General features: G+C 44.5%; 1 protein-coding gene across 6 annotated transcripts in view; it reads right to left on the bottom strand.

The window, feature by feature from the left end:
* LOC114876165 (homeotic protein spalt-major-like) overlaps positions 1-19,009 on the bottom strand; it is a 45,166-nt gene that overhangs the window by 12,670 nt on the left and 13,487 nt on the right. The gene's annotated exons all lie outside the window — the stretch shown is intronic.

Raw genomic sequence — 19,009 nt, 5'->3', positions numbered from 1 at the left:
TTAAAAACTAAATTTACGAGGTGTTTGCAAGGACAGATATACCAATTGTTTCTCCATCCTCTATTTATGAATTCCAGCTGAAATTTTGAACAGAAATTTTCGTTAAACCTGCGTTCTTAGCCGGAGACAACATTAGGGAAAGATGACTGCTATTAGGCTTGCTTGCGAGAAGAATTAACTAAGCTTCCGAATTTGCTGTCAATTAAACGTCCCAGGGACAGGTTTCGAAGGTAACAAAGAAACAACTGGGCGTGTCGAACGCAGTAGCTAAGCAGAACCTTGCTAGATTATCTATACTGGCTATAAAATAGGTTTAATTCGATTACGTGTTATTGGGCGCGAACACCGGTCCCTCGTATGGCTTCGCGATCAGTTTCTGTTCTTCGAGACCAGGGTAGTTCGACTGGGAGAAAATAATTCCTAGCCTAAAATTCATACCGTATCTTATGCAGTGTCAATTTTAAGGAGATTTGTTATCATGGTCAAACGCCTCTAGGACCATCCGTGTAGGATTGTAAATCATAAGAATAGAGGTAGGCACGCGTCGAATAACACAGTGAGAGGTGCAGGTGGTTGCAGCGAGGGATCAGGAATGGGGCGATAATTCGACCAGTACCTTTCTTTGGTCGGGCAGGTCACAAGCAGCTAGGCGCTCGGTCTTTGGTTGCGCAATGCCTTGACCAACTGTTAGGGGGCCGCGTGGCACAAGCCGAGTGACTTTTGTCGAGGATACAGCCTCGGGTCGGTGCAGCGGATGATTTATTAGGCAGTAAATCATAAACCGGAGGAGACTTAGGGGCCAGCGATGCCTAACGAGTACCCCAGGCCCCGCGACAATGCGAAAATGGGTCGGAAGTCATAATTCACAGCAGCCAGCCTGCTTCCTGCTCCTCTTTGCTTCGAAGAAGCTACGAATTTGCCAGTAACACGCTGACAGTCCGGTTCTCTAACTTTCACGAGTCCCAGCGCTAACGCCTCGCAAAGAGGAAGACACTTCCTGTCGGAGATCTTCGATCTCCGCTGACGAGGATCTTCGAGATTTACGAGCACCATTACGCCCTGCTGCACAGACATCGTCTGCTTGATTCAGGATACGTTTCTTCGCCTCTGGGTCATCGAGATCGGAAGAGAAAATTTTCAGGGGTCGAATATAGGTATCTGGCCACGCAGTCTGTGTACTTACTTACTTTGGGGCCTATATTTCTACAGCTGCTTATCTTGTAGAAAGATGCTAGCGCATCCTGTGTAGTAAGTACAAGGTCGCGGTACAAAGGAGGCCGATCGATAAAAGCAGCGGCCGAAGAATCGTTGCGGGGGTCGTTGCTCTCGAGTCAGGGCGCATCGGTGCCGAATACGAAAGGGATTCGTACTCGCAGTGACGGGGTCGAGTCTCGTTTAAATAAGTTAGCAGCGGCGCGGCGCGGCGGGCGGCTGAGCGCGCGGAGGCAAGAAGAACACAAGAGGGGTAGGGAGACAGAGGAGGAATGAGAAATGAACGTGGAAAGAGAGACGCCGAGGGAAATTGCACGTGGCGGGCCGCGATTGGCTCGCACCTGTCTCCTCGGACCGCCCTCCTTCAGCCGGGATCGCATGCCTGCGTACCTAATACGCTTTCTTACTCGTTGCATACGCGGCTGCTTGCACCCGCGTGCATGTGGATGCACACTTTCTCACCGGGCCAAGGTGTTCGTGCCGTGTAATGAACCACCACCGTGCGGGACTTTCCTCCTCCTTCTCTTCCACCTCCTCCGCCACCTCCTCCTCTTTCTTCCTTCGCTAGTACCGCGAACTGCAACGGATCGTCAACGTAGTGGGGTACCGGAACAAGGTGGAGGGGTACGGAAGAAAAGGACAGACAGTGGTGCATATTATACTTTTGTACGGGCCGCGAGCGACCGGTGGGGGTGGCAGGCAGGCATAGCCGCGGTTGCACACGGTTAATCTATCTCCTGGTAGACACTAAAGCGCAAGATGGAAGTCTCCTTCCATTACGATTGCCATATTTGCAACTTGCAGACCCCGTTCAACACCCCGCTCGCGATCCTCGCCACCGGCTTCCCCTTTGTTCCCGACTGACTGCTGTCGGCTCGATGACTTACAAACGGCTCGTTTTTCTCTTCGTTGGGGGCCCTGTCTGCGATCGGCTGCTGCTTACTTCTTTTCTTCCACCACTTTAAATACCATTTGCTTCTTCGTCCTCTTTATGGATTTTAGCTGTGGCTTGCAAGGCCGGCCGGGTCAACGACAGTGCACAATGTTGCAAATTGTCGTCAAGATTTTACGCTGCAGACCAGAAGAATGTTATCTAAGCGACACGTGTAAGTCTACCCTAGCCCTTACGTATAATAGAGAGAAGAAATTCTGGCAGCTCGAGCGAGGGGACCTTGGCTGCAGGGTTCTTACAGCTTTAAAAGATGAAGGTCATTCACGGGATTGTTGGGTCATCGTAAATCATGTAACGCGTGGGTCCAGGAGCATTCCTAAGGGATTCAGCGTCACGTCCCGAACGTTACAATTTCAATTTTTTATGCAAATTTCTACGAGTTACAAATCTTCGGAGGAATGCTCCGGATTAAAAATGTTCCAACAAGCCAGCAGACTCGTTCGTGGGACAAAGCGACGAAGAGTTTTCCCGCGGGGCTCGCAACAAATCGCGGTTGTAAACGAGCGAAGAGTATCGCGAGCGACACCTAACCTCTCGTTCCCGCCAAATCTCCAACGTTTTCATCCCGCTGACTCGTAGCAAGGAGTTATAGCGATCCGCGTGTTTGTTAAGCGATCAGTAACGCGTTAACCGTGTCCGGGCTTTGTTATCTTCGAACCGGGGAACAAAAACACCATCCGCTTGGGCATGAAGTAATAAAGAACCTTACAGCACACCGAGAGCAGAGGGAGAGAGAGAGAGAGAGTGAGAAGGGGAGGAGTGGTTGAAGATTCGTTCGGCGACCTGTTAAGTAACCAACAGATTTACAGGTCTCTATCTTATCGACCGAACGTGCTTATTTATTCGTTTGCAAATGAATAAAGAAGGCCGATCGATGGCCGAGCTGCTTACAAGTCTAGAAGTAGAAGTTGCCCGGCCAGTGGGAGAGAGGGCAGGCCTGGTCATGTCATACGCGAAACCCTTATCTCGTCCGGGCTGAAATCATGATCGTTCCTCGCGCCATGTTGCCCGTGGGACAGCCAGCTACACCAATTCACGGCCGCAACACCGAGTGTGAGAGGGTTTTAATGTTACCGCTGCTCCGTCCGGCAATTTATTGTTATTTGTAATCGGGACCTGGTCGAGTTTCTTGGCGGTTCGCTCTTTCGCTCGGCCTTCCACGCCGCGGCGCCGATGCGATGGGGTGTACTCCCCTTGTATTCCCACCGATCACAACTGTTCTCCGTCCAACGAATCGCCGTACCGCGGTCAATACCGATCGAAAAATCATTCGATATCGAGGCAATAGGTTCGTGGATGTTTGCATCCAGCAACAATCAATTCTAATCTAATCCAGACGAGGAACAGGAACATGCTCTTACGAGCAGCTTGTCCCAAGCTGTTCCATTGGAAATATTTTAAGGATCTCTCAAATAGGATTATGACGAGAGGACATCCACTTTCATGCTGATCGAAAATAGAATAACGAAAGTGCAAAATATTACAACCTTTGTTTCGGTAATGGAATAATTCTCGTGCCAATCGGTCACGGGTCTGACGGAACTATAACCGAACCATTTAGTTAAGCTAATGTTCGTCCGGTCGGTCCGGTCGTTGCATGGGCCGAAAGTAAAAAAAAAAGGCGGGAAGAGTAGTGCGCGTGCGTAGCCGCGAATGGATGATGCGTGGCAGCGCACGTGAGCGGTTGTTTTAGAGGCAATTTAAACGGCTCCGTTGACCAACGGGTCAATCTGCCGTCACTAATGCACTCATGCCTTCATAATAGACTCGGTCAAAGTAAAACGTACCTGCGCCCGAGGAACCTGTGCTTCCCCTACCCTCCTATTCGTCGCTATTTACGAGGTGTACAGATAAGATTGTGGGCCGCATATGCATGCGAATGCCTCGCTCCTCCAGACGATCTGACTGGACGGGTCTGCGATTTTACACCGATACACGGTAATTAAGTGTCCCCGTTTGCACGATCGTCGGCTTGTTACGCACCGCGGGCGAGAAAACCGAAGCGGACGATGATCGGGAAACCGGTCGTGGACCTTTCCTTCGAAAAATCGATCTGCTTAATCGGGTTATGCGATCGTTATGCCGTCTGACAGATTTTCACAGCTGTTAATTGGATGCTCGGTGATCGTCAACGAATTTGTAACTTTCTTTCGCTGTGATTTGTAACGTTACAACCCTTGTTAAGCTTATTCATTATTGTTGAGCATGGGAAACTTAACCTAGACCTAACCTCAATCACTGTAGCTGATTCAAACCTAACCTAGATGACTGTCGCTCAGGGCAGACCTAACCTAGACGACTCTTAATAAGCGAATAATATATATTCGATTTACATGTTTAATTGAAGCTTCACGATTATATAAAGGACGAATGAACGGCATGGTTACGGAAAATCTCTTTCATACAAGCGTACGTGTTCACGCCATTAGTAAGATTTACGCTTTGACCCAGCCAAGTTTCGTCCGGTCGATTGGCGATGTCCAATGAGCGACGATTAATGCCACTCGTTTAGTCGGTTCGCGATAATTGCCGTTGGCTTTAACTCGCCGTTTGAAAACTGAATTATGCGCATGAACGAAATTCTAGAACGTCATTGGGATCGGTTCCACCGCTCGATGATTTACAGATTGAAGGAAATCAATTTTTCAATACCGTGCACCGAAAGAAATGATAGAAAATGGAGGCGATATTAATTTCACGATTGAACGCGAAACGAATGTACCAGTGAGATTTACTATTGGAACAGAGAGGCCATTTATTTGACTTGGTGCGATGTACAAGGTGATTTCAAAGTATCCTACACGCCTTGAGAATGAAGAGAACAGCCTCGAACGAACGATTCTCCAGTCATTAAATTGCTCTTGTTTATAGCAGGATCATGAAAGGACGCGTAACAACTTTCTAGCAGAGCAATGAAATAATTTTCACTGGGTACATTACAGCAATATTAAAGTTACTTCCAAGAAAAAGTAAATTTATTTCATTGAAGCTTCCTTTCTTTCATTAATATGAAATATTGGCTAATTACAGCGATGCGCGTGGTATAATTTTAAATTTGGATCGGTTCTATGATTAGTCGAAGATTGCAGACATTAACTTCTGGCAGCAGTTTGCAAAATTAACTATATTCGTCCATAATTGCTTTGCAAAGTGGTATAATGTCTCTCGCGATTTTGGCATACACGAAAATTACTTCTGCATAATTAATTAGCAGGCAAATTCTTCTATAATTGAATCTTTCAGAAGCTTCACACGTCACGATCGGTCTTTACTTAATTTGAGGATTTAATAATTATTTCAGAGTCACCCTGTAGATCACATCCGAGGTCGCAGGAACCGTTTATGGTGCTCGAAGAACGGTAATTAAATTGTTTCCGCGGGCTAAGATGACGGGCCTGATGATTCAGTCATTATTTTCATCAGGGTTGTTCACCTGTTCGATACTTCTTTATTTTCTCTGATCCGAGACCTTTCATTCGCGAAACTCGTATCGCATCGGTGGAAATATAATAAAATGTTAATTATTCAAACGTGAGAGATACGTTGGTCGATTATTAAGAAAAAGGAACAGAACAAGATAGCGCAGTTGCAATATCGTAAATCTCGGATAATGCAGTCGTATAAAATTAAATCGAGGCGTTAATAGCCTCGTTTTATAAGTTTGCCGAGAAAAGTGGACTGTCTGCTCATTGATCTTGAGCAAATAGAAAATCATGCATACTTTATTCGCACCTGCCTTTACTACTTCATTATTCTCCGATCGGGCAACAATTTATCGAAGCGATAAGAAATACTAACGATTTACGAGATTTTAGTATGCAATAAAATAGTGGAAAACGAATTGAAGAAAAAAGAAAGGGCCAAAAATCCTTTGAAAATGCAAGTACGAAGAATTCCCTTGACGTAGACTTTTTCCATCGCAGCCGATAGAAAATTTCACGTGGACGAGTTAATCGAATATTTCAAGCACCACGATTCTCGTGTCTAACAGCTTTTCGAGCGTAGTCCGTGCGTTCGGGGAATTAATCACACATACGAGGAGCAAGGGTTGGCCATCAGGGGGATGGAGAGGTGGAGGGTGTTGCGCGGAGACAGATAGCCAGACGGTTTCTCTTCGACCCTTTGCATAATATCTGATTCCAGTTCATTTTTAGGCGGTTCCTTTGCTTTCGCATGCGAGATATGAAACCACAAGGATTCCCAACTTCCTGTAAATTTATCTGACCGTCTAAGAACAGTTTCTAACAAGTCCTTATGGGTTTACCAGGGTGTACCCCTGATAACATCGAAATTTTCTGGGCTAATGCTTTCGGGGTGATTGGTGAGCAACGATGTCGATACTATAAAAGCACTTGAAGTAAAGGGTGAAAATTTTTGAGTACGGTCGAATCTCGACCTCTCCGTGAACGGACAAACACGGTGTCAAAGGTAGCCGAAGGAAAATCATGAGGGTGGCGTGACCGTTCTCTAATGGGTGGGCAGCACGTATCGAGAGGTGATTGTCCAAGGCCGTGATGGAAATAAAAGGAGAAGAGCAGTGGACGAAAATCGTGGTATATTGGAACAACGGCGCGGCAGCAGCTGCGGGGGTGTTCACAGCTGACCGTAGCTTCGACCAGGGAGAAACAAAAAGTGGGGACGACGACGGCGTGGACCATCGGCTCTGCCTAACCATTGTCCAGTCTCGTCCCCATTAGAAGCACGCCAATTCCCATTGATAAAGTCCTCTCCGGCCTTTTACCATTATCCCCATTATTCCTGTCTAGCTGCTGCCGCTGCTGCTACTACCTGCGGAATATTTTATAATCGGCCTGGAAACGAGAACGACTGCCCCTTTTGGCGGGGGCCTAATCAACGCCCACGCAAGCTGCGCCACAAGCTGCGGCATTGTGTCACCGTGCAGCCGATCCTGCTCCCCGGTAATTGCCAACTCCTATTTACGCTCGATTGACCCAGCTAGACCGCACGTGAACAGAAACGCGTGTCACGTTGCTGTTGGATTACATTTTGACCCGCGAATCTGATGTGTTCACCTACCAGACTCGACGGACCTTCCAGGTGACAGATGGCAGCACGGAGGTACACGTGTTAAGCGCAATTTCTGACCTCGTTTCCCAGTGAAAATTACCTGGAAAAGAATCTTGGGTATCACCATAGAACGATCAAGTCCAGTTCTAAATGGCAAAATTCCAACCAACTCTTTAAAAACATCCCTTACCCCTCGCTTAGAAAAGAAAACAGAAGAAAATTTAAGGAACGCAGATCCGTCGGGGGTCACTCGTCGCGTGAACTTATAAATAACCTTTCCCCGTGAAAACATTTAAAAATAATCAAATATAATCGAAAGCGAAAGCCATTGGGTCGAGGAGGAAGTCGCGTGGCTGAATTTCAGGAACAGGGAAAAATAGTACGAGACACAGCTGTCGATCTTTTCACCCTCTTCACTTTTCAGGGATAAACTCACGGAAATGACGAGAAATCAGGCACGCTTCTACGAGTCACGTGTCGAGCTTCTAACCAGAAGGAAATAGATGTGATCTTGGATAGAAAAAACAAAGGGTGTTAACGAAAACAAAGATGTACACGATTTTTTAGCCATTTGCAACAGTGTAATTAAGCAAAATTCATTAATCATTTAAATGCTCTTTCAAATTAACTCAGCAGAAGAATCCTATCGGTAGATCAAATTCGTGGATGCCCTTTACCGCCAGAAATCTTTCAGGGTGTCCCATAAAACGGCGTCAAGCGTAGGTCATAAGGAAGAAGAAGAAGAAGAAGAAGCCGAAGAAGAAGAAGAAGAAGAGGGACGTTGGATATGGGGGGTGGCGCGTGGCTGCTTCGGTTTCAGGGGTGTAACACGACCATAAATAAAAACCCCTGCCTCTCGTTTTTCGTTCGTACTATTTTTGGACTGGTCGATGGTGCGTGCAACTTTTACATGTTTCAGGAAAAACCGACCGCGCCCGTTGTCTATGGGATTCTATGAATAGCGGAGAGAGATTTCGTCGGTTCTGGAATTGCTTTCATGGAAACTACCGGTGACTTATTTTTTCACCGTTTCCACGATGACTTTAAGGGCTGCGACACTTTACGGAGGTCTAATTGATGGGCTCCTCAGCAATTTCCCTTCTTCAAATATTTCCATATCTTTCAAAAATCATTTCAGACCGATTTTCTCAACGATATCATAAAGAACAAACTTTTGTTACGTAGCTGATGATAAATCGACCTCGATTCAAGAATTTACACGATGACTCACGAGCAACCATACAATTTCAACAAGCAGTAAATGCCTATAATTTAAAAAAAAAAAGGAGAATTCGTTGAGGGAAATAAAACAACAGAACTCTGCATAAGGTATGCAGAAAAAAAGGCACGACGAATGCTTAATTTGTCTTTAGGACCGACATCAAGGATCAAGCATCGATTCGTATAAGGACACGCACTTTGTACAAGGACCGGCTTCGTTGTCGCAATTATTGAACTGGTTCAAGATCGGAAACTGTACCAACGTGTTTTGAAAACAGTGATTTATATTCGATTTGCAATTTGTACGCATATGTTCCCGGACAAAGTAATGCAACTCCATTGTTCGTATCAACGATACGTTTCTTAAAAGGCTATTGTCTCTTGAAGAAAATGTTTGATAGAAAGTTGGGAAAAAGGAGTAGCTCGATATTCCTAATTGTAAAGGTAACTTTTAGAGACAGTTTCGCCGTTCAGACATTTCTAGTGAATCACTTGCGATCGTTGTCCACTTATCCGAGAGAGCTGCTAAAATTAGTGTAAGGCACGTAGAGAAGGGAAACCGGAGAGGAGGTTGACGCGCTTTTTCACTGATAAATCTATCCGAGATTTCCATTCAATGGGGAGATCGTGTAAAGATTTGACTCGCAGAAAAATTGCCGTACAAACGTGGTTGAATCGCGTTATCAATGTCCGCCGGAAGTCACGTGGGGCTTTCTAACCTCATTGACAACTCCTTCTACAGCAACGATACTTAGACTGTCCATAGACCATTAAAGGGCACTAAGGGCACAGATCTATCAAAGACATTTTATATTTTATACATTTTATATTGTCATAGAGAATAAAATTGAACCTTACGTTCTTAGTACGAGGGTTAAGTATTCTTTCTTCAATTGGCTCGTCGAGAATGCATACCGTTTGTTGTTATGGCTTTATGATCGTCTCTAATGATGCTTTCTGTCCGGGCCGACGACGATACGTAACACGATGCGGATATACGTGACGGGCTTTCCCATGAAATAAAATGGCGAGCCGAGGCTGATAATTGCGGGCGTACGTATGCCGGTCACGGACAGGTGTTGTGTACGCCGTGAACGGCACAGGAATTATGCTTATTTCTCCGACGATCGTTCAAATTTTCAATATTTATGATACTTTTATTGAAACCTTTACTCTCGTACATCTTTAAAATAATTAATAATATCAAAACCTACTTTGGTTCCTAAATTTCATAAATTGTATGAACAATGATACTTCAAGACATTTCAACCTTTCGTTTTCGATGGAGAAAAAAAAGTTCAACTTTGTGTAAATTAACACGACTGGTTGTGAATAGCCGATCCTTTTGTCAGCGTCGTCCTTTCCACGGTGCCATTTTTTTTCTCTCTCTCGTGACAAAAGCGTCGCGATAGCGGACATAAACTGTTATGAACGTGGGCGTCGGACTACTAAATATACCGATGTAAATATCCTGGGCTGCTGTTGGGCTCGAAGGGGGTTGACCGAGAAGAATAAAAAAAAAAAATGCTACGAGAACCTTTTTCTGTTTTTTTGGCAAGTCGTAAACAGTCTGAAATTGACGGTCCTATTTGTTTGAAACAAGAGTCAAGCGTTTAAAGGAAGTTCGCGTTTTCGCAGAATCTCTCACGTTTTAAGAGTTTTCCAACGCTTTCAATTCTTCTTTTCCTTTTTATTCGATTGTCATTCGAGTATCTTTCGTTTCTCTATATTTTTTTAATTTCAATTGCGAAAGTTTCCCGTGGAAGTGTCAAACTACCCTCGAATGTGCGAGGAATTCTCAAGAATCTTCTCGAGAGTCGAGGCAATTCTCTTCAAGTTCGAGAAGAGGAAACTGAAAACGAAGCTACCTGCGATCACGATCCTGTTGTGACGTTCGTCGCAGGATTTTACGATCGGACGGATTACCGGGCGAAAGTTTTGACGAAAATCGAGAGCAGAGATCGCGCAATACTCTCGAAATTGCGACAATATTTTTTCCAGCAACGAAAATCTTCTCTTCGGCGTGGAAAAATTTCGAGTTACGTGCATTGTACTCCTTATTTCTTCTTTTTTTTTCAAGAAAATTATTTATTTTTAACCATCCTCGTGTTGTGTCTACCTTTTTAAACAGAAATATTAACTTGGTGCATTAGACTTTGCACGATTCGATGACAAATAAAAGTGTCGCAAAATGGCTGATTCTTCATTGAAGCGAACAATGGATCAGGACGCTTTTCTTGTCGATATTGTTGAAGGTAGGAGAGAAAGGCAAGGTCCCTTTACGATTCTTCGAAAAGAAAAGAAAAGAAAAAATGAAAGATTCATTCACGCGATGTATTTCACGCGACCGATTCTGGCCGGTTGGACTTGGAACAAGTTCATCGACACGGTCCGCGACAGGGCCGCTCAAAAATAGCCAATGTATAAATTATGCGTTCCCGGGGAAATGAGAACAATGTTACGGCCGGGTGTAGTTAATGCAAATTGTGGCCTGGGTAGAATTAGATGCTACTTCGGGACGCTTAAATAGTTCGCGAACCACCGACCGGGGATTATCATTATTCATCGTGGGACGCCTTTGAATTGCAGAACACGATCAAACGAAGAAAATTTTATCCTGTCTAAGGCCACCGAAACTCCTTCGAACCATCTGATCTCCGGCAGCCTTTCTATCGCGTCAAAATCGGTAAAAAAAAAAAAGAATCATTCTTACGAATTTATGCTAAACTTCAGAGTACCATGTTAAATCCAATTTTGAAGGTAAAAGATTCGTTCTTTGGCACCGACAATTTTCAGTTTATTTCTGGGGTATACTTAAGTGTTGAATAAATGTGATTGCCTGCGTTGATGCATCGTTCCATTGTGAATCACTCAAAAACTTGTAAGTATAGCGTTGAAAAGAAGAAAAGAATTTCCTCCGCGACAATTTCGCGCGAGATTAAATTTATAAATCTCATAACTAGAATCTCCTGCGTATCAAAATTAATAATCCTTGTTATAACGAAAATTTCATTCGTGACTTAGAAAAAAAAAAAAAAAAAAAAAGAAACGTCTCGTTTCCGGACACATGTTACGTAAAGAGCGTAGCATCCTTCGGAAATAGTGAATCTTTGGGAAAAGAAATAAAGGGCATTGTAAAAGAAAAGAGAGAAATGTCGTGGATAGAGTCGCACCCTGGTCGCAGCAAGAAACCGTCCATTGTCGATGGAAAAAGGGCCGGCAGGCCAGCCCGTTGCCAGATGACGGAATTCCATAGCACGTGCGGTTAAAACGAAGTCACAAAACAAACCCAGAAGTCGTCTGGAGGCGGCCAGACCCCGACGTTTATCGGGCCGCTACTCGACGACGGAAGGACGTCCGCGTTTCCAGTAAATATTTGAAGATCTCCAGTCGTAACGCCGGAGATCCTCTCCTCATAAAAACCGCGGGATCGACGTGTGCGTTCCATGCCCTCCTATGAAATACCCACGATCCATCTGTTACCTCCTTTATACCGATTCTTTGCTGCTCCCTGATTATTTCGCAAGAAAAGCCAACCATTTCTTTAACATTTTTTCTCCGACGCAAGACGTTTCCTCTTTTTTTTTTTCTTCATTTTTAACTTTTGATACGTTTTTTATAGCGACTTACCGCAATCCAGCGCGGACATTAAATATAAATATCGAACGAGTTATTTATAAAATTTTAGACTGAAAAACGATGGATCATCTAAAATGGCAATCCGTCAATTTTCTACATCCGAATATACATAGCCGCCGACTGAAGCCGGGCTTTGTTTGAGTTGGCATACCTGAAGTAGCAATGATACCGAGACTTCAAGTTTGCTATGAAGTGCTACGAGTTATTCGTGGACGTGTTTATTTTTTTACGGTGTATACACGCGTTTCGTGTAAACGGACATTCCATTCCCGACCCGTGTATACACTGTTTCAAATAATGAAGTTAACCGAGGGAGAACTTGTTTTCGAAAAGTCAAGTCTTTAAATCATCACCTTCGTATACCTCATTGTTTCATACTTTTGAAATATTCTCTTCTCGTAAATACCTTGCTATTCTTATTTTCCCTCCCGAAAAGATAAAAAATAAAATGATCGTCACAGAAAGTATTCGATAATTGATCTTTCAATCGATAGAATCGTAGCCTGTTATCAGACACCGATAAATAAACAAAGAAAAGTTAGGGAAACTCGTCGATGATACCCGACAGCCGCGAGAGCTTCCGTTCTAAGTTATGACCGATGTGGAAAATGAGGTCCCGATCCCCGGGGAACCGCGGCTCGGTAACGTATCGCCGACTTCCCGGAATCTCGCGTGGCATTATGTTATATGGGTATAAATAACCGAACAGGAGCAATAATACGTAATAATATATCAGTCGGGATTTTAGTGGTGCAGCCAGCTCGCTCGGCCCAACGGTCGTAATTCATCGCTCAACCCGGCTCACAGTGTTGCTCGCCGCACCGCTCTCTGTACGGACGTGAATACAACGGAATATGGCTCTTCTACCGCAGATCGTGGCTATTTGACAGTGCTGTATCTTCGATATTGAGATATATGGATATTTAGATATCCGACTTAAGGAATTGGATGCCCGGTTATTGGGGTGCTCAGACACTCGGAGGCGTAGATATTTGAATGCTTAGATATAATTAGAAGCTCAGCTATCAAAACAAGAAAGTAGGAAAAGTTCCTTTTACGTAAAACGGTAAAAACTTCAGCAATTTCCAGCGTACCATTATCGCGACAGGAAAAATACCATAATTTCGTTGCACCCTTTACTCGGGGTAGCTTACGCGTCGTAAGAAGTTGCGTAAGAGTAGAAGCAGGAGTATCTCCGGCAACCCCTTTGGAAGGCTGGTAAATAGCGGGGGTTAAGTTCGGCTCGGCTCGGTTACAGGAGAGGGTTGGGCCAGCTGAGATTTCATCGTAATAATTTTCCAGCTCATTAAGTCATAGGGGATGAACACGATATCCGCCTTTGCATAAGAAATTTAACAATCTTTCTCGATTGGGGTGGCACGCACCCTAGTCACTTTCATCGAGTCAAATGAAATGCCAAGTATCGCTGTTCGAGCGGCCAATAAACGAACATTATAAACGATCGTTAAAGTTTCAGAAACGATAGAAAGGAAAACGGAAGCATCGGGAAGTTCGTACGTAGAGAATTTTCACAAGGGTCGGAAAAAGTTTTTCCAACAGCTTCGGCTATTTTCCTCGCCGCGAATACTATCCAATATTTACAGAGCGCAAGCGTGCCGAGACTAGCGTTTCCAGCATTAATATTACATTATATCAATAAGGGCTTGAAAAATCAGGGGTGCCGCGACAAACGGATAGCCGTCGTTTGAGGTTTCGCGTTACTCGGCAAACACTTTCCGCCCTTTCCCATCCCTTTTCAATCTTTCCCCATCGGCGTGTTTTTCCACCTTCGGGCGAAAGGATATTAGGCGGTTCGCGGTTCGAAACTAATATCGGCGTCGGCCACGGGAACACGTACCTCGTCGTTGCAACGATATCCGAGCTTAATTGTGCCGTTTGCTTTGAGAAAACTCGCTGCTGTCGTCTCCTCTCGTGAACGGTTTAATCGCGACTTCGGGAACTCGGCTAAAACTGCCGACTATTTTAATTTAGCCGACTCGGTAAAATGGACCATGTTCGGCACCGGTTGCCCGCGAGCGAAATTTAATGGGCGCACTTTTAATAAATCGGTCACGACGCCGGGAACGCGACTCGAAGGGCGTCCGGGGCAAGAATCCGAGGGAAACGTCTTCGTATCTCGCGCTATTTTCGTTTTCAACACGGCAAATGAAAATAAAAGAACGACTGTTCGTGATCTACGCGCGCCGCGACGCTCTGATTTATCGACCGCCTCGCGCCATCGCTCGCATCGAACGCATCACTATTGTGCACCACCGGCGAAATGCGCTTTTATAAATAGACAGTGACGCCACACGAATATCATGACACAGGGTGAATCTTCGAAGGGTGATCATAATCCAGCTGGATAATGAAGGAAGGAATTAACGCGTTCAACCTGGTTAAACTGGTTAAACTCGACAACCTGATGGTATCATAAGATGCCTTGAAAAGTTTCAGTGATATTGACCAATTGTTGGGTAGGTCCACTTATAGTAGATAGGCTGCAAGATTCCTTGACAATATAAAATTCCCAATACCACTCACTGGTGGTCCTTACGGCTTTATGCCGAAATATTGGAATAGTTTTTACTTTAAAATACGATTGAACGAGAGACACGTGTAGGACAGCGAGGACAGTTTTTACTGTTTCAAACCGAAGGACACGTTCTCACCTGTTGATTCCTGTTACCAATTTAGTTTCAGCTGAATGATTTAAAATCCACGTAGAAAATCGCTTGTACCGTGACAGAGAATTATTCATTCATACGGAACTCGTGTCATGGTTCATTGTTTTCCTTAAATATCAATCGTATAAACAAATTTCATATTCCTTTAGAAAGATATTTAACTAAAAATCTAGAATTTTAGTTATTTTATTGTCCCCTTTATTCCCTTCCTTTCACTTCGTTTCTATTTCCCTTCTATCTCATCCCCTACTATCATTTTTTTCCATTATATCCTTTCTGTACCAGGTTCAGGGGAGGGAGAGGGTCCGGGATCGATTTATCATAGCTAGATGGACGATACTGACCTTCCACGGAGGAGATTCGTGGGCGGTTGCCGGAAATCGTGTTACCTTAACGAGGTTAACGAGCACCTTGGCTGTAAGCTTTATTTGCTTATTGTTGTTTGCTCGAACACGGAAGTGGTTGCGATAAATATTGCAAAACTTGTAAGTAAATAAATATTTGCATTCGATAAAAGTGAAGTTAACCGTATACAGAATGAGATCGATATCGTTGAGGACAAGTTATTTGCTAGATAGCATGAAAGAGATGAGAATAGTATGTACGAAGTCGTAAAAATAGACATTCCTTACGTTTCTCTATCCAGGGTTCTTTCGATAGGACATGCCGAGTGTCGGCAACGCGTTATGGTGGCTCGATGCTTCAGTCATTCCCCATGGGAAGCATAGGATGGCAGAGGAAAGAGTCTCACGTAGTAGTAGTACGAGAGCACGCACGAACAGTAGTATAAAAAAAAATAAACGAAGCTGGGAAATAAGAGAACGGTTCTTTTATTTAGAAGGAACGAAGTGAAAAACTTGATGGACTTAAGAGTATCTTACCCTCTATGTGTGCCTTGGAACGAACAGAATTGACCTCGACTAATTAATTGCTATTATTTTACGTACTCTCATGACCAGCTACGACAAACGCCATTACAAGGTTTGGTTATAATATCGTAACAACTAAAATGGTGGTAAAAGTGAACACGAATTCTGAAATTTGTCATTTTAACCTGGTGTCATTAAAGAGAAGAAAAAGGAATCCTCGAAGGAGGAGAAGAAAAAGGGCAAAAGGTTAACCTAGAAAGAGGAAGCGAAGGTGGTGAAGGATGAAAGAAGCGTAAAATAGGAAAGAGAAAGGAGGACGGAGAAGCAGTAAACGCGAGGAACAGATGGCGCTGTCGCGTGCGTGCCGATGAAAATACGCGAGCGTGACGGTGGCGCACGCGTGTGCCGGCAAGCCGAAGAGCTCGAGCTTTTTGTTGCACGCGGCAATTAGCCACGGCTCGTCGTGCTTTGGCTTTCGTTGCGACTGTCGCGTCGCCGTCGCCGTCGCCGTGATCGACGCCACCAGTAACACCACCACCATTGACGAAAAACAACGACTTGCTCGAGTTTAAAGGTCGATGTTAAAGCTGATACCCTGGCAAGTTATTGGCCACGCCAATTCCACGCTAATCTGTCCCTGTTCATTTGGACACACTGTTGCTTCTAACAAGATTTTGCTACATCCTCCTACTGACGCGGTGGTCACTGCTGGCAGGCGCTACCAATTCAATTTAACGGAATAATTATGTAACAAGAAGTGAACGGATGTTCTAAGCATCATTAAGATATAATGGTTAGAAAGCTTTTCTGGACTCAATGGTTTTTCACTGAAGATCAGTTAATAAGACGTCTGTAACATTGTTGAGATAACAAAGCTGGATGCTGTAGGACTTTGGTTCTATAAGAGCTTAACCCTATGAACGTTAAAACTATGGTTCTTTAATTAGTGAGAATGCTACAATATGTGAGATAATCCCTATAGACCAAAGATTATTTAATTTTAAAAGTAGCTATTATAGACGCAAAGGATTAACTCTTAAGTTTATTGCTACTACTTACTAATGTAGGTTGAATGATAAATTTTTAATTCTTTAATTAAATTGTCTCTGTGGTAAACAGGAGGTTAATGAAAAATTCTCATTTCTTTTGGTTGGCCGAGCTTTGAATCTGCAGAAAGATTATTCGAACAGTATCAGTAACATGGGAATCAGATTTGCACGCGTTGAACGTGACACCTGCGTGCGCGTACGCTGCTCGCGTGCCGGAAGTACACGTGCGGTTCCCTGGTCCGCGCATGCGCGTCGCCAGCTTGCTTATGCCAGCCTAGCTGACAGTGATTTTCGAAAATTTGCCTTACTACCAGATCCTTGGTCACGCGAACAGATAAGCGCTCCCATGGTGATCAAGAATCTTAATTCTTTTGCTTGAAACGGGGCAGAATTTGTTTGGAATTCTGTATGCAAATCGGACCAGAGCACGAACAAAAGAATGTTATGACTTTTAATTATCCAAGCGATGACATTACGGTTGTTCATTACAATTGCATCCAGTCTAACTTCAATCTGACCTAACCTTAACGTCAATCAACCTAACCTAATCCATGGACTAGCAAATTTTACGCCATATTATGATCACGTGTTACAAAAATGACCGATCGATCAGTTACTTTCTCTTCGTGGAGTTAAATCCATTCGTGTATCTAACATTTCATACAGGTTGTCTGTCGAAGATCCGTTCGAGTTGCGAAAGCGATCGATATCAGCGATCGATCAGCGTACGCTGGTCAATTATAGGTTATGGAGCGGATCGATCGCGAAACATGTAAATCACGGCAAGCAGCGATCGGCTCCAAGCTCGGCGACTCAATTAAACGAGATGACGCGTCTGGCTGGTAAATAATCGCGAAGATTATAAATTTGAAAAAGGAACGGCTTAACGAACGTTGCCGAACGATTTTTCTCATTACAAGATGGAAACTGTTCGGTCTGCCGCGACATGAAATAGTGCGTTCTGTCCGGCACACGTTTTCGTGGTCTGGTAATGACACAGGATGTAGACTGACTGACTTTCTTGTTAAACGAGCTACTGATCCTTCCTTCAGATTGGACATTTTATGGTGGCTCGATTTCAATGGTAACCAGTTGAAACCATGAGTCTTTGCGAGACGCCCTAAACTATTCATGACCGAATTAAGTTTTTATTGCACTCGTTATTAACTGAAAAATTCTCCCAAAAATGTTGTTCTTTGTCCTTTGGACATGTCCTTCCCTCAAACTATGTAACACTGAACGATGTCTACCTGATCCAACAACAATCATTGTAGAACGCGGTTAAACCCTGTTCGCAATACCTTTTCGAGGACACGTATACAATAACATATCCTGACAATGGCAATCAGCCTTTCGAAAACGCATATATACATATCCCGTCCCCCATAAATAAATATCTCCTCCCTCAATAGCCGGGCACAGTACGCACACGGGTGTTCCGTTCGAAAACGAAACGAAACGAAAGGAAAGACAAAGGGCAAAGTCCGTCCTCCCTAAAATCATCCGCAGGCTGAAGAGCCGAGAGTCCTTTCATCGTTGAAGCAAAAGTTCCTCACGAGGTAGGAGGAGGAGGAGGAGCAATGCGAGAGGACAGGACAGGACACCGAAAATTCGATACCCCGCGGTATGACAGGCAAAAACGACAAGGCCCCGTGGATGACAATTTTAGCTGGATTCAAGCTGCCTCCTGGTCCCCATTCAGCTCTTACGGGTCTCATTGTCCGTGTCGTTGTTTGCCGAGGTAATCCTGTACGCGAGAGGACACACGGAACCTGTCCCGTTCGAACGAGGACACGACCGTCAGGGGACGACGAATTTTCCGGCACAGGAAGCTCGAATAGGGAAAAAGCGATCGTGACACGGGGGCCCGAGGCAGCAACGTATTACATTTTAAAATGACAAAAAACCTGGGGCCGGCTAATAATGGGGGGATAATACACAGGGCTGCCCTCGAACGTGAACGGCGGCCAATATCGGTGCATCCTGGCGAAAACCGGTGTGTAAACACAGAGTTACCGCGACATCCTGTCAATCCTGAGTCAGAGAGAACCCTCCCTCTCCCCCTATTACTTTCTTTTTCTTTTTTATATTTTTCAGAAGGGGCACCCGATCGACCGCGTTATCTGATCGCGCCCCTCGGGACCGTCGACAAAGATCTTCGGGGCTCGTCTCTCTTGCTTTTTAATTCGCCACTCGTTACAGCACCGACATTCGTGGCTCGTTATACTTTCGTCGGGTTAGGTTATGTTGCATATGAGTGGATTAAAGGAGAGAGGAAGGAGACTGTTATTGTTCTGTCCGTCTTGAACGGAGAACGATCGATGGTGGCTCGTTCTGCTTGATGGAGCAACG

This window comes from Osmia bicornis, chromosome 1 (assembly GCF_907164935.1).
Source record: "Osmia bicornis bicornis chromosome 1, iOsmBic2.1, whole genome shotgun sequence".
Taxonomy (NCBI): Eukaryota; Metazoa; Arthropoda; class Insecta; order Hymenoptera; family Megachilidae; genus Osmia; species Osmia bicornis.
This window is presented reverse-complemented; position numbering and strand designations above follow the sequence as displayed.